This window comes from Fundulus heteroclitus, chromosome 20 (assembly GCF_011125445.2).
Source record: "Fundulus heteroclitus isolate FHET01 chromosome 20, MU-UCD_Fhet_4.1, whole genome shotgun sequence".
Lineage (NCBI taxonomy): Eukaryota > Metazoa > Chordata > Actinopteri > Cyprinodontiformes > Fundulidae > Fundulus > Fundulus heteroclitus.
The window spans coordinates 33950361-33967685 of record NC_046380.1 but is presented as its reverse complement, the minus strand read 5'-3'; positions in this window follow the sequence as shown (position 1 = coordinate 33967685).

Here is a 17325-nt window from a genome sequence, read left to right as displayed (position 1 = left end):
GATCGACGGGGCATCCCAGGATTCAGCAGGCCTCATTGGTCGTCTTGTGCAGCTGAACCAACCGTGCACCCGGCAGGTGTGACCTTTATGTCAGAGTGGCAAAAAGAAACCCGCAAGAAGGCTCATTTAAAGTTGAACAAAGGCCGTTTAGGAGACATAGTGAACATGTGGAGGAAGGTGCTCTGATCATGTGAGGTACAACTGAACTTTGATTGAACAAATTTTGTAATATACATGCAGGGTGGTATTTGTTGGTCCAAAGACAAGGCAATGCTAGAAGAAATCACAATCGTTGGAACGCCCCCGTTAAAGTCCACACCTAAATCCTATTAAGAATCCGCTGCTAAATTTGGAAATTTATGTTTACTGATGCTCTCAATCCAATGTGATGGATTTTGATCGACTTTGCAAAAGAGAATAAGCAACAATCCTGGAGCTGTATTGGCAGCCAAGCTAGTTCTACAGCTTGTTGGAGCAGGAGCTCCGAATGTGAAAGTACACCACGTTTTTCATATTATTTAATTGAAATAATGTGTCGTTTTATGCCGCACTTATATGCTAATTTGTGCCGTGTGGAGACTTTTGTAAGACTCTGTATAACCTGCTACTTAACCTAGTCACATAACAATGGTTAGGCAACAAAAAAAAAAGTAGTTTTAAATGGTTTGGGAATATTTCAAAGGAATGACAAGGGAACTCCTCACAGACTAAACAGAGAATAAAACAGAAATGGAGACATGAGTTGAATAGATTTGTGCAGGGGGAAAAAAAGGGGGGAGGTCTTAAAAACAGTGATGAATCGTCTCTACATCCTGTGTATGCTGAATAAATAGCACGCCATTTCCACATCATAAATATCCTCCCCCTCCTAATGTGCTTAGCTCCTAGGTGGGCCCAGACTGCGTTATCGACCCTGGGGTGTTTCTTGTTTTTTTTTTTGTTTTTTTTGTGTCGAGGATAGGATGGTGCTGGCCACAGGGACTGATCTCTCGCCTAAAACCTCTGGAGGAGCGGATGGAAGGGGGGGGGGGGGTGCAAAGGGTGAAGCAGGTACCATATCTGCCGTAGTCCCTGCGGAGCAGATGTGCTCCGGGTGTCAGAATGGACAAAAAGCAGCATAAATCATTTTCGGATTGATGACTCTCCCCTTCATTTGCTCAACTTGGATGAGCACTTACGTGAGATGGGAGAGAGGAAGTGAAAGACATGGTGCACACACTCTAGAATCTGTGGCGGATTACTGCAGTGACGTGCTACGGGACTGCTGTGGCACCTTTCGAAGCTGTCAACATTTTAAACAAAAATAGAAATGGGTACTGTTATGGGTGTAGATTTTCTATCTCTTGAATCCGTTTTGAACGGAGGCCTCTTGTGCCGAGCAATGTCTGTGACATTGCAACACCAATTTGTCCTGGCATGTGGAGCGTTGTGCTCATTTTTCTGGATGTCAGGCATTGTCCCCTCTGATGAATCCTCTGGCCTGAAGCCTGGGCAGACTGGATCATATGGCGGATTTTTGCAGGTGATTGATGACTGGAGGTGTAGTCCTCAGCTCTGATTTCCCCCCCCAAACAGCGTAACTGACAGCCCTGATCACCGGACCTGTTTAGAAATTGGGCCCAGATTTATCCAACGCACAACCTCCGGGTTAGTCTTACTGTCTAAACTACCTGAGCTCAAGGGCAATGGCATTAAATGGCATGAAAAGAGGGGGTTGACCCTAAATTAACGCCTAAAACAGGTTAAAAAAAATACCACACCTGGAGGAGATAGAGCATTTTGGTATGTAGGTCCCTACAATGAACCCATTTCCAATAAATCCAATAAATACCTTTTAGAAGCACCTCTGATTAGGATTGCTAGCCTGGCCAGCCAGACTAACTTTCGCCTCTCTTCTATACGGCTGGAACTGCTTCCATACATGGATTTTTCTAAGGCGCAAAGTAAACCAATCAGAGCAACTGTGGAAGTTACATAAAAAAGGCAGAATCAGACTTCCACTGTCAACATTTCACGGTTGACTCCAAAGCGGCGGCCATCTTGTTTGGTTTGGCTGTGGGATTCTCGGGCGCTGCACGTCCCTCAACATATAAAGCCCGCCCAGGCCTGTGATTGGTCGGTAGTCTGGCTGGCTAGACTATAGGATTGCAGCCGCTGCTAAAGTGCATTGTACCAGTTGCTGATGTTCCCAGTTACAGTGTTCAGACTGAACGCAGGCTGAGCATCAAGGGCGTCTGGTTTACGTGCAAAGTCTATGGAGAACACCTCAAAACGCTGCACGTCTTGAAGCTATCCAAAACTGCGCGTTTGGCTTGATGTGCGTTAAGCGCCTCAAGAGCGGCCAATGCTAAAGTTGGAAAAACGGAACTTTTGCAGTTGCGTCAACCAATCAGAAAGACTCTGCTATGTGACGCAGTACCACATTTTCTGGATGCCTTTTTGATGCACAAAATGTGTTTGGTTGCTCTCCAGAGTATCTGAGGGTAAATACTAAAACTTTCTAACATTTTCAGTTTCAGTTAAGCTAAATAATATTAGCAATCGGGTAACATTTCCCCTTTCTTTTTGTGGTTTCTAAAAGAGATATTTAAAGGGCTTTTTTCCTTCCAATCAGATGCTACCTTCATTGTGGTGTCCCCCCTGAATCAGAATGAGAATCGGCTTTATTGACCCAGGTTGTGTGCACAAACAAGGAGTTAAACCTGGCATCACGCACGTAGCATACATACATTAAATATAAATATATAAGCTTTTAAAATTAAAATAAAGATAAAAGGAGCATCTGAGGTCCCAAAAATGGGTGGATCCTGTGAATCGGATGTGCTGGGGGAGATTCTGGTGGAAGATGTCTGGATTTCTTATGGATAAACCTTACATACACAACTGCACTCTCGCAAACACCTACAGGTGCTTGGATTGGTGCTTGGAAAACAATTATTTTTACCACTTTAAGATATCTTATTTCTTTTAGACTTTTTTATCTATATCTATAAAACAATAGAACTGAATGAAGGAGTAGAGATCATTGGTTAATCTGCAGGAACTAACATGTCTGCCATGTAATGCACGACGCAGGTCTGTTCTTATGTGATTAGGGTCAGTTTTTCTGGCAGATGTCCTGCAGAATACTTTGTTGGTGGCATCTGACAACACAGAATAATGTGTCTTTTTTACTCAATGAACTGCAGGACCAGATATTATTCATTATGATCTACACGCTGATGGCAGACATTAAGTTCAAACAAGGAGACCTATGGGAAATAATAAGATGTCAGTGAAGCACAAACCTCTATTGAACAGACCGGCTTCCAGACATATGCACTATGATACGTGGGATGTTGCAAAGCATGCTTCAGATCCTGGTTGAGCCGTATTGGGTTTTATAACAATGGACAGTTTGAGGGCACGCAATGAAAACAGGTTATAATGTATTGCAGGCACACAGACATCAAATGCTAGTCAGCTGGCTGGCTTCCTCATTCCAGTGCGATTAAGGCAGATTTTAAGTCATATCTGGGGTCCCATTTCGAATGTCTCCCTTCTCCAGCACCTGTGCAGGTGGGGAGAAAGGCAGTGCCTATTATGAACCCCCCCCCCCCACCCCAGCCCTTTAGATGAATGCTCACCTTGAAACACCAGAGCAGATGGCGTCTCTTCTCCTCAATTAGCACCTTGTCCAAAACCCCCAATTTCACATTCTTTCCCCCCAGTATGGGTGTGAAATTTAAAACCCTCCGAATTCCATCATCGTTCTTCTCCTCGGGGCGCCACACTGCTGAGGCAGCACAACGCTGATCCCCGCAGTAACTCTGGACACTTTAGAGAACGCTTAGAAGAAGTGAATGCCAAACTCAGCGAGTGACTGTGGGTTCACAGCAGAGCTAGGAGAGTCCTACCGCGACTCACACACGCGAGTCATCCGCTTTGCCCGGCCACACGTCTCTCTGCGCCAGTCTGGACCGTCTGCCTGTTCCGCTGAAACATCCCTCTTTCCCCTCGACTCTTCCTTCATTTCAAGCCTCGGTCTATCACCCTCTGTTCCCCCGGCGTCTTACCAGGTGTGCAAAGTTGCACTTGGCAATTACCAGTTTCCCACCAGGGAGCCGGGCTACACCTTTGGGTTAGCTTGAAGAGATGCGATTGGCTGCATCCGCTCTCGCTGAGAGATGGATTTTTGAGCATCTGTTTCTAAAGGAGGTAACAGATGATGGGAAGTCAGGATGTTCTTACCGGGTATTTCCTGCTTTTTTTAAAAAAGGAAAAAAAATAAAATCAGCTCATTCACCCAAAGGGTTGTCTTTATTCTCAAGAGATCAAAAAGGTCATGGCACAGCTGCTCTGCGTAATTAGCATCCTGTGTTTGGTAATTAGCATTAACAATAGACGGGAGGGGGGGGGGGACTATATGCTGCTGCTGTGGAAACAGTTTAACTTTATCAAAGACAAGTTTAAAATCTATTCTAACAAAAAGATTTTCCATTCTTCTTGGTTTCAGCAGGGTAAACATCCTGTCCGCCACTCTGGAAGGCACAGCGGAGAGAGTGGGCATATGCTGTTACCTGTGGAAATCATTTCATATCAGCTTAGTCTCTGCTACTGTTAGTTCTCCAAGAAAACCGCGGCTTGGTGTTTGTTGGATGTCAACTGGTGTGAGGTTGATATCAAGGTTGAAGCCTATTGATACAGATGCAGATTAAGGCTGGGTATCTTTTAACAAAGGACACTACAGATCAACATTAATTTGTCACTCCTAAAAGGTGTTAACATGGTTGATAAAGTTGCTAGAATGTTTTGACAATGTTTTTTGTCCAGAGTAGCTCTGTTGGCTTAACATTACCCAGGGTGGCTTTCATAATGGAGCTTGTCGCATAGCTTAAATTACAATATTTCATGTCCCCGAAAGATTTAGGTGGAAAGTAATCTTTTAATTTCCCCCAACATGTCTCTTCTAATTTGAAGTGATCTTGACATCCAGAGAAGACGGCTCACCTGCTACTACCATCTAATGTAGAACCGATTACTAGATCAATGTGTGCTTCTGTGCTTTTTTGTCTCTCTTGTTGTGTCTCTGCTCTGTCTTCTGTAACCCCCAGTTGGTCGAGGCAGATGACCGTTCATACTGAGCCCGGTTCTGCTGGAGGTTTTTCCTTCCCGCTAATGGGTGGTTTTTCTTTCCACTGTCGCTTCATGCTTGCTCAGTATGAGGGATTGCTGCAAAGCCATGGACAATGCAGACGATTCTCCCTGTAGCTCTACGCTTCTTCAGGAGTGAATGCTGCTTGTCGGGACTTTGATGCAATCAACTGGTTTCCTTATATAGGACATTTTTGACCAATCTGTATAATCTGATTGATTTTGACTTTAAAATTGAATTGAATTGAATTGAATTTAATTGAATTGACATTCTGGAGTGGTGCAGCCAGGTTCCCGACTTGAATCTGATGGAGAATCTGTGGAGGCAGCTAAATATTAGGGTGATGGCAGAGAGGCCTTCCAACCTCAGAGACTTGGAGCTCATCACGAAAGATAAATTCAGTAGAAACCATTAAAAAGCTGGACAACTTTTAAAGGAAAGGTTTGACTGCAGCAATTACAATAAGGTTTTTCCACTGATTATCCACTCTCTGCACTGTCATGAAGTTTTGCACAATAGATCTTGAGAGAGCAGCACCAATGGCAAGGATTCAGATGTAAAACAATCAATTTATTGTTTTTTTTTTCTTTTCTTGTGGTCCAGATGAACTGAAGGTAAACTACTATTTCTTGGTTTAAATAAGATACATTCTTTAATTTTCAAATGATCAGATCTGAATTTTTTGCACATTTCACGGGAGGTTTTCTGGATTCTGAAACTGAAACAAATCTTATTGAATCAAAGTCTACAGATGGATAAAAATAGGACAAAGAGACAAAGCACAAATGCACCTTTACAGCCGGTGCGGACAGTTTATAGTGCCAGACTTCCCCGTGTGCAGCCATCAGAGCCCAATTAAATATTCTATTAGATTATTCTCCAATTTCTGCCCCCTATCAGCCTCAGGGACCCTGGGGCCTTGCTAGCAAAGTCAGTTGAGGAAATGTTTCCTCTGCGTCTGTCTGTGGTAACGATGAGGACATATTGGAAATCAAAGCAGGAACAGGAGGAGAGTGCAAGGAGCAGGTCCCCTTGGCTCTAGAAAGGCTCCTCTTTGGCCAGAATTACCAATCCATGTAAGCAGGAAGTGAGCAGAGGTCAACTGGTGATGTGCAGGCACACAGATTACTGTACGTACAGTATGTGCTAAATATATAGGTGGGCTAGGGGTCGCCTTTTTTTGTATTGTTTAATCATTATCGTGAAAAAAATTCCCAGCATGATAAGAATTTGGCTTTATCAAGACAATGACAAATTCCAATTAATTATGCCTGAAAAAAAAAAACTGTCACTATTGTTATGTTTACTATTTTCTGCACTTTTGGGTCCATGTATATCCAGAAATTGAAAAATCTATATAATTACAGTTACTGTGTACAGGGGGTTAGTGGATTTAGTGATAAAAAAAATCACACTTCTTTATTTACCTAGTGTCTTGATGAAGCCTGCTTTGAATATTGTTTTAATATGTTATATAAAATAAGTTTGGTTAAGGACATCATTTGTGTTTATGGAGCTATAATGCCTGTGACATGCAGTCACAGCCATACAGCAACTCAAAAAAGACTGCAAGAAGGTGTAAATAGGCTGTTATCATCACTTTTATCATTACCACAATATATCGTGATAAAACGTAAAGTTCATATCACCGACCCCTAAGGTGAACTTAATCCATAGTGCAAACAGACTTAAATCAGAAGCAAATGGACAAACGCTCAGTTTTTCTAAAAATGTTTTGATGCCTATCCAGGAGTCTTTCTCAATTCCGCCGGCCAACACTTGTTGGAGAGCAGCTGTTTTTCAACACATGGAGATCCATCCTTAATACATACAGGAATACAAATACCAACCAGCACACCTTTCTATGTTTTTACAAGTATTAGATATATTTCCAATTCCCGGGTTTAGAAATGGAGACAGAGGAGGTCATGCAGAACTGATTCTGCATCTCTATCAACCAATGCAAACTTTCAAAAAGGTCAGAACTAGCAGCTCATGGCATCTTCATGCTGACTGACAGTGAGAACAAAACCATTTGCACAAAAATGAAAAAAGGACAAAAACAAAAAAGAGGAACCAATTGAAACATTGAGAAATACTTACAGTTAAGCTAAGATAAAAAAAAAAAAGGTCAAAAAGGCTCGCCACATATCTCTGCAATGTGGTCAATCAGTGCTTTGGTGCTTTTTGTACAACAGTAGAGTCTGGCAGGAAGTAATAAAACAAGATGTGTCCTTCGCTTAGCATGAGAATCAGCTGGTAAAATAAATGAATTGAATTAATTGCTGGTCAGTGTAGTCAGCAGCTTTGGAAATGCTTGATACATCAGGGTTTAAGATAACACAAATCCATGACTGCCGCATTGTTATAAAGCACACTGGATTATAAGGCGAATTAAATATGGTCCCCCAGTGTGTAATATCAATGTTATTACTCCACCCCTCCGCGTACACACATGCTGAGAGGGAGACGAACAAACTATTCGTCTCTGTCGGGAGGACAGAGTAGTTGGACTACACTGGCCTGTTTCTAACATTGGGCCTAAATAAACCTCACTGTTATTTTCAATTAACTTACTTGGTTTATTGTTGCTAGCATAAACTCCGGGCGCAGGCTGCCTTACATGAATGCACTTCTAGTTTAGACATTACAGTCAGGCAGTCTTTTAGACTGCTCAGGGGTAATATTTACACATTTTGACAGATTCTTGAGCGCGTTGCACCACATAAAATTGGTTAGTAAGCACAACAAGTATAATAACCACATATAAGGTGCACCGGATTATAAGGCGCACTGTTCATTTTTGAGAAAATATAAGGATTTTAAGTGTGCCTTTTAGTCCAAAAAATACGGTATGAATAGGCCAATTACCTGTATAAAGGTACAGACTATTTATTGAGGAAAAGTTAATCAAAAGGTGTTATTTGGACAATAATTAGAGTTGATTACAGATCTACACTGCTGTAAATGGATGGTCATAAACACATTCTGTTTTGAAAAACTAGTCATAATCTTCATTAATTTACTTTTTTTTGGCAGAACCAAAGTTCATTCTGACAAAATCATAAAAATCAGCTGAAGTTAACAAGACTTAAAAAAATTGTCTCTGAAAACAAATGGTCAATATCACAGGTCTCTTGATGTTACAAAGTCTAATAACACTTTTCGTCCGCTTAAAAGAGAAACAAATATGCCTATTTGGAAATATTTCTAGTAGCAGTGAACTTTGGCCAAGTGATCAAGGCCTTCTGACCTTCTGCTCCAGTACAGAGGTAAAGGAATAGGCCAAAAGCAAAAAGCATCTCAAGTTTGTAGTAAATCTGCTCAATATTGTCCACCGCACCCATTCCAGCTAACATTTTAAAAGGCACAAGAAGCTGATCCACTACAACATCCTCCTCATGTCTCCATACATGAAAGCTAGCAGCCTCTAGGTCCCTGGGTGACCTCCACATGAACAGCACACAGGCTCAGCTGTGGTTGTTGGTCTCAACAGCAGGTGGAAGCTGTCAGCTTTATGATTTCCAAGGCCTCCCACTTAGGGCATCAATGTGATCGGTGGATTTCACTGCCATTTCTGACTGATTCTTACAGAATTACTATTATTTCAAGGCCCACTGTTGATTTTAAAAAGTAGCTGCCAATCATATATTGGCATGCTGATAGACCACATTTGCCTATATAACAACTGAACATAATTAATTCTGACAGGATGAAATCGACTGCTTTCAGATAAACCAGGATATTCCTACACCTATCAGGTTGTTTGTTTTTGGTTTAATTCTTTGCAAAATTATTAAATAGATTGATTTAATCCAGACTTGACTACAAGAGTTTCTTTTTGGTCATCATTAGGTTCATAAAGAAAATAATATTAGAATTTATTAGACTACTAGACCCTCAGAGTCCCTGCAGGCCTCTCATTGTTTGTCACTGATTTCTTGTAAGAAATAAATAAAATTGACAGATAGCAATATTATCTATACCTAGCTGCTATTACTGTAAAACTCAACATGATACGGTAACTTTAGCAACAGCAAGAATCATTGTTGTTCTTCTTGTTTCAACAGAACTAATTAGATATTATTTTTGTATTGAAAACAGACCTTGATGCTGTGAAACATTATTATCTTTCCTCAAAGTTTTCCCTCTGTCAGAATCTCCAACAAGACAATATTATGTAAGGGGTTCGGTTTTCATAAAACATGAGCAATACCAGCTAGCAGGTTCCCAATTGTTTGTTGTCATGTTGGCTGGGAAGAGGGGAAACAGAGGAAAGCGACCTTTAACACGCCTGCACCTGACTCCACTAACACAACCCCCCCCACCTCCATCCTGCCACTTCTGCACTATGTTGGTCATCCTTGTTGCCAACGGGCAGCTGGTGATCCCCTGACCTACAGCGACTCCTTTATGAATTATGCATCCCTGGGCTCACCCGGGAAAAAACGCCATTTGTTTACCTGGAACGCAGCGAATATCTGCAGAAAGGCGAGCAAACGAGAGCTAACTTGAAGAATGCGTGTTTCCAAAACTGTTAGAAAACAGTAGTCGGCTGCATCAGAAGAACTATCTGAATCTTGTGGGTTTTCTCTGCGTGTACTAACAACATGGCCCTAACTCCAGTCAGCACCTCCTGGCAGCCCAGCAGGAGACCCGGGTTGATCTCAGTGTGGTGTGACAGGACAGCAGGAGCCCCTTGGTGGGGGGTCACGGGGACAACAAAGGTTCACAAAGGATGGGACTTTGTGAGAGCAAGTGTGTGTGTGTGTGTGTCATGCTGTAAGAGTTAGCGGGGGATCTCATATGTATCTACTGTGTCGCACTAACGGCGGCCTGAAGACTGAGCCAAGGGCACACGAGTCAGCCACTCCGCGAGCCAGCCTCCTCTCCGTCGGCTCTGGGTGCACCGTGCCATGTGTGTGTGTGAGTGTGTGTGTGTGTGTGTGTGTGGCAGAGCACATGGCTCTGTATCTCTGTGTACGTGTGACTCACCTATGACCAGTTCTACTTGCTCGGGGGCAGCTCTTTGTCTTTGCTCTGACAGGGTGAAGATGATCGAACGCTCTGCTCCTCCAGCGTCACGCCACTGAGACACAGAGCTGTACGCGGAGAGCACCTTTTGTTACTCGGAGCTGGAGCTTCTCTCTGTTTCCGCGCTTCCTCGCTTAATTATTATTATTATTACTTTATTATTTTAAAAGGCCTTGCATGAAGCAGAACCTAAAAAGAAGCAAGCCTGATGTCCTTCTGTTCTCAACCAGACGCATGAGCGCCTGGTAGGCTATTACAGCCGGATGCCACAAACCTCTGCGTAATTCTACTGATTTCATGTGATAGAACAACGCAAAGTGCAACGATGAAATAACTGTTGAAAATGTTCAACTTTGGAAAAGGTAAAAAGAGCTTGCACTTATATCATCAATAATATTTACCAAAATCTTTTATTTATCTATTTTTTTGTTGTTTAGTTTATTTCCTGAGGACGATTTTAAGATCACAGACTTGCTGATTGGTGACCCCAACATTGAGAACCACCGTTTTACTCATACGCTCATTTAAAGTCCAGATTTAAATCCAATTTAAAATATGTGGCCATGAAGCTGGTACAGACACATCCCAAAAACCTGTAAAGCAATTAGTCTTTTTGAATTGTCAATGGAAAAATGTTGAAAACTATATTTAATGTTTGTTTCAGTTCATAAATATGCTTTAATTTACATTGTTATATCCCAAAGAATTGTTGACGGGGACTGGCTCCATACAGCCTTATTCAATTAATTAGAATATTATTGAAAAGTTAATTTGTTGCAGTAACTCACTTCCATAAGGGAAACACATTACATAGGTTAACACAGACGGATGATGTTTTAAAGCCTTTATTTCTGTTATTTTATGATATTTTTCCACCTCCGGCGAACACAAACACAGCATTTAAGATTAGCATATTGCATCACACCTATAAAAAAAAGCAACATTTTTCACTTAATGAAAAGTATGTTTAATATCAGCTTAAAGGTTGTCCTTTTCAGAAGGTATTTACAATCTGACAAACAAGCCACTTGGAAATGCATATTCTAATTTATTGAATGTGAATGTATATATCAAATGATATTTGTCATTGTTGAAAAAAACAGCCAGTTTCAAGGCGTTGTCTTGGGCTGCCCTGAACTCTTCCCTTAACCAAGTAGGCTGTTAATCTAAAACTGAAGAAGACAGACTAAAGAGAGGGAATGCTGCAGCGTAAACATTTTACAGTCACTACCAGCATACTAACGTTGTCATCGTGGCGGGATACAACACAGAACGACAACCACCGTGTTTGCCTTCTTTTGCCACAAAACAATACATTTCTCATTGCGCTGAATTACAGAGTTCGACCCGTGTTCCCCGGGGAGCGTTTGCTGTTGGACCGATTAGTAAAGCATGTTACCACCAGCCTGCTTCTTGTTGGTGCAGACTGACAGCAAACATATGTAGGTGTGCTGGTCCTTGTAATCAACACATGGGCCGTGTGTCGACATGCGCCGCCGCCGCTGCCGGGGACCCAACGCGCGTCTTTTAGCTTTGCTCTCTGAGAGAGAAGCGAAGTTAAGCTACATTGCAAGTGTGTCCAAATGCGACGTGTGCTGAGAAGCTTAGAAGTGATGCAAGTTAAGTCAGTGCCTGCTCCTGTTCTGCAAGTAACAAGGAAAAGTCTGATAGGATTCAGTTTTGGCGGCCATACGTTTACAGAGAAAATATCCGCGTATGAAAAGGAAAAACAAATCCTGTTACGGTTGTCAGAGGAAAATCAGTGGCCTATACAGCATCATGAAGCTGACAGGGGTTAATTCATTTCATTGGCAGCTCCACTTCCTCTCTCTAGGCCTCTGGTGCGCACAAATCTGATAAGTATTCGTGTGGGATTGTCGGTAAGCTGTGAGGAAACCATGAAAATGACCCACTGGGTGCGTGAGGATCCCAGCGGCTCCTCACGCTGGCTGCCGTCCTTCCGGTCCCACCAGAGGCTGCCCGCAATTAAGAGCCACACACTTGGGAGCGTGAGTTTGCATTTATCTATGAAGCGATGCGCTGACTGAGGATTATCTATCATTAACTACGGCTTACAAAGACAAGAAATACTTAAGTAAGGAGAATAAAGATACATACTGGAAACAAAAACAACTCCCGGTGCAAAGAGATAATAAAGTTTCTTTAGATCATCAAGGCTGGGAAATGTATGGAAGTCTTAAATAAGGGGAAAAACTCTAAAATAAAGTGTTTTTGTAGTTTCCCATCTACAGTCTCATCACTTCTCATTGAGAATGATACAAAAGAAAAACAATCTGGATATTCTCATTATTATTTAAGTGTCAATTAATATATACGGAACAAATAATCAGAAATTAGTTCATTAAAATTGGAGTTTACTATTTACTGAAACCACATGGGGTATATGTACGGACTTATATTGTGGTTTCTGGGCTGCAGAGCAACGTGTAATAATTGAAACTGTCCCCGCTGCTTCTAAAATGGACCCCAACCTTTGAGCGGTTAACCTGCACAGCAAGGGAACCTCAGTTTAATTAAACTACTAGAACGGTGGTGCAGCTGTCCCCTGAATATATTCATGACGTTTTGCGGCACACAGCCATGAACTATAGTTGAATAGAATACAAAAATCCTCTATTGTCCCACAGTGGGAAAATTCCGATGTGCCAGAATGAAATACCAAATTTACAACATAAAAAAAAAATCCTGTGCAGTTAAAATAAACACACTCAAGAAATTAGGGAGTTGGGGGATTTTACGGCATGTACGAAACATGCATGTATATGTATGCATAAAAAACACCAGCAAACTATTTTCCAAGAATGAAAAAGACCGTGCACTAAACAGAAGAGACGATAAACACTCGCTGAGTTTGATGGGAGCAGTGGCGGCTTTGTGCACTTAGGATGCAGAGGTCTACCACTGGAGACGCTCTGCAGCAGCTTCATGCATGAAGGAGACATCACTGGGAGGCGTTGTCCAGCAGGGATGCTTCTGTCTCACACCACCTGCAGTGGGTAGAGGGGAAATCCTGATGAGCTTCTCTACCTGCTTCATCTCAGCGGCAGATAAGTCGCTGCTCCAATAAACCACACCAGAGAAGACGGCTGATGAGGTCTTCACGAGCGCCTCCTTTTGCTCACATCCTTCTGGTACAGAGCATCCGTGTTGTGACTCCAGTCCAGCTTATTATCCAGATGAACACCTATTCTCAGAAGCATCCAACTGCCCAGCCATCCTATTTGAGTTTCTAAATACTACCAAGACTTTAATTTGAACTATTAAGGGTCTATATATTGGTCGTACTCAGTGTTGTATAGTAACGAAGTAAAAATACTTCACTACTGTACTTAAGTATATTAAGGAGTACTTTATACTTTCCTCGAGTACAACATTTTTGGATAAATTTCACTTTTACTTCACTATATTTACAAACTTAATTGCGTACTTTTACTCCAATACATTTTCAACGTTTGGTTTAGTTACTCAGTACAAAAAAAAGCGAGATTGAGAGTGAGAGACACGCAAGTGTTTTGACCCCACCTTCTGATATTGTTACAGGTGTATCTATTAGCAGGTTTACCACTTCCTGTAGGTTAACTAGACCTGGTTTATCACTTAACCATGTTCTTAGTATACACCCCCTTTGCCTGCACTTGGTTGTGTACAGTTTTAAAGTGCATAGCACTGATCTTACTTGAAGAAGGAAAACTGAAAGCTTAGAAAAAGGTTGTATTTTATGTCTAAAATTGGTCTAAATTTCTCCTGCGCTTGGTTGTGTACAATTTTAAAGTGCATAGCACTGACCTTACTTGGAGAAGTTTAGACAGAAGATACAACCTTTTTGTAAGCTTTCAGTTTTCCTTCTTCAACACTTGGTTGTTTATATTATTTTAAGTGAATTTGACCTTCAAAGTTTACCAAAATATAAAAAATGTCATTCAAACTGCATTTGCTTTGTTTTACTTTTTACTTATACTTTTTATTACATTACTTGAGTACATCTATTTTTACAGTAATTTTCATTCTTAAGTACAAGACATTTTAGATACTTTAAGACTTTTACTCAAGTAACATTTCAGTCAGTGACTTGGACTTAGGAGAGGTACTTATACTTTTACTTGACTCTGAGATTTCAGTACTTTATACAACACTGGTCGTACTAACAATTAACTTTTTACTACAAACGCTGGACTTTACCGGCATAAAACAAAGCTTGAATTTGTGGGAATTCGTGCCCACTGTGAAGCATGGTGGAGGATCTGGGGTCCTGTGGGCCGCTTTCACTTCCAAAGCCTCTGAGAGCCTCGTTAGAGTGGCAACGTTGCTAAGAATCAGGAGACTTTGTACAAGAATCCAACGGCCTCCGCCTTTTTTCAAACCATTTTCAGGTTTGTTCCCTGGGATTTGAACACACATGTGAAAAAAATCAACACAGAAATCGCTCGCAAGACACAAAACAACCTTTTTCCAGTGCCTTCGCTGCCCAACTCAGTACAAGAGGCATTTATTTGGAAGCTTTCCACACTCTTCACAAGGGGTGCACAAAAAAAAACATGGAAGGCATTGTCAGTGTCGCTGCTTAAATAAAGGTTAGCTGTTCGGCTAAATGCGAGTAGGGAAACCTTTGTATCCTCATCCTTAATTTCTCCTTTCCCTCACATAAAGGGAAAAAGAAGAATCACGAATTACCTTCTTTTTCTCTCTTCACTTCTCTTAATCAAAGAAAATGAAAAGAAAGCTCGGCAACTCGAGATGCATTTTGACCCTGAGCAGAGAGATGGTTCTCGTACTCTCTCCATCTCCGTGACAGGGAAGCAGGTGTTAGATGAAACAGAGAAAATGAGCTCAGTAGAAAGAGCCATTAGACGGCAGCAGCGGGGGCTCGATTGAACAAATACAAACACTGTTGTTGTCTTTGTCTCTTGTTTTTTTTCCTTGCTTTTTAATGGCCGACTGAAAGCATTCCTATTAACGGATAAATGGGATCATGCAAAACGTACGTGTTCAAGAAATCACTCTGGCTCACTTGCGCAATTCATGCAATTAGAGAATTGCGGTCTAAAGTGGTTTTTTTTTTTTTCTTCTCCATTTCGGTCTGGAGAAAAAAAATGACAACATTTTCCTCCTATTGCAGCTCATCAGCACACTTTTGTCAGCTGCAGACCCATTGTGCTGCGGCTGTCCTGTGATATATCACTTTGGCTTCAATTTAGTTGTTTCACCTGGAAAATCATGGGCCATAACAATCCCCACCTGCAGGTTAGTGCGAGTCATTTTTTTATTTTTTGCTGACCCTCTTTCACTCTGTATTCCTAACACTAGCGCCATGGTTACTGGACCGTACGTTCGGCCACCCCTCCCTTCTTCCGCTTCCTCCTTCATCTGCTGACTTACTGTCACTGTCCCGCTCACCTTCTTAAATCCTCAGTGCAAACCCTCCTCCCCTGACTCCCACAAATTTATTAATATGATTTACATAAAGTTAAAGTTCTCCCAGCAGCCAAGGAGGCCGCTCTAAAATAAGCTGTGTTGGTGACAGAGCCAATGTGTTATGCGTGTCACAGGCCTGGAGGGCTCCGGGTGGGTGGGGGGGTGTGGGGGGGAGGCGGGTGGATGGCTGAGATGTGAACGTCGAGAAGGATCCCCCTGGGCTTTCTGGCCTGGAAATGACATGGAGTGAGGGAAGAGCCACCGCATCCTAGAATCAGTCATCTCCGCCGCAGGGGGAGAGGAAGGAAGGAAGGACAAAGCGTGCATCGGCCCACCTCCAGGCGCACAAAGATACCCACCATGGGAAATCTGTGCAAGCGCTCACACTCAGACACGCACGCTTGCTGGTGAATAATATTTTATTTGACTTTTAAATATTGCTTTGGAAGAGGATTATGCAGGGGATGATGCACGCAAATTATGGCTTCAGGACATCAGGGGCCCACAGAAGTGTCCAACACAGAAGTGGATATTTTTTTATAGTGCATATATATCTATATATATATAACCAAAGGGTCAGCTTTTAACTTGATTAACAAAAGGAATCCTATAAAGTATTATTAGTAGGAGCGTAACAAGATCTTGCAACAGTAAAATGGCACAATGTTAAAGAGATAGCTTGGATTTTTATAAATTTTTAAGCGAAGCTCTGGAGCGTTCAATTATATTATATCACAATAAGTTTGCAGCAAAGAGAATTAATCCTCAGAGAGGTAGCAGGCAAACAGGTAGTCAGACTGACCGGCAGTTTTAGTTGACTCCAGCAACTTCAAGCACCTCAAACTGGAAATGTTTATATGGTGGTGACTTTGGATTTTGCCACGGGCTGCTGACTGCTGCTTCATTGAAGATTGTACATTCATGATCTCTGCCAGGTGTTGTAAGTGTTGGGAAAATTTGGGAAATGTCCCTTTAGGGTTGCAGCTATCAATTATTTTAGTGATTGCGTAATCTATTTTTTTACAATTAATCAATAAGAGATACTCTCAGTAAAACAACATATGTTAACAAACAAGGGTTTTGAACTTGAAATTTTTCTTTGTGTGTATGCTCCTGTTTATTAATCTGTTGATTTTTCATAATCAGATTGCAAAAGGTCCTTAATAGGAAGGGGTTTCGTTTTTTACAGAATTTGAACCAGGTGAAGATAAAATTATGCCACTTGAAGAGTTCTGGATAAAGTACATTTACAGACAAAGAAAGTTTTTCATCTAAAACACAAAATGTATTTTTTGTACAGCTTTGGCTTAATTACTCCTCTGAAAGGGTTTTTCTTTCAGCAAACGGCATGTTTTAGAGTCTGTATACTTCAGTTAATGATTATTCAATTACTAAATTAGTTGGTGATTATTTCAATAATCGATTAATCATTGTCTCAGCCCTACACAACACACAACAGGAGAGGGGTACATGGGGGGACCCTGAAAATGCCCCCCCCCCCCCACACACAATCCCAGCATTGATGAAGGGTATGGATTAATATTTTGTGGTTGATCGTTTAATATGTCTACAAGCTCCACCATAACCTGACAATAGGTATGTTTATGTGATGCCCACTGATGTGTGCCCACAATAGAAAAAAAAGGAGCATGCATTTCTTTAAATGTTCCTAGGTTATAATCAGTAGTTATTTTATTTGTTGTTAACAGGAGACGATGGGTGTA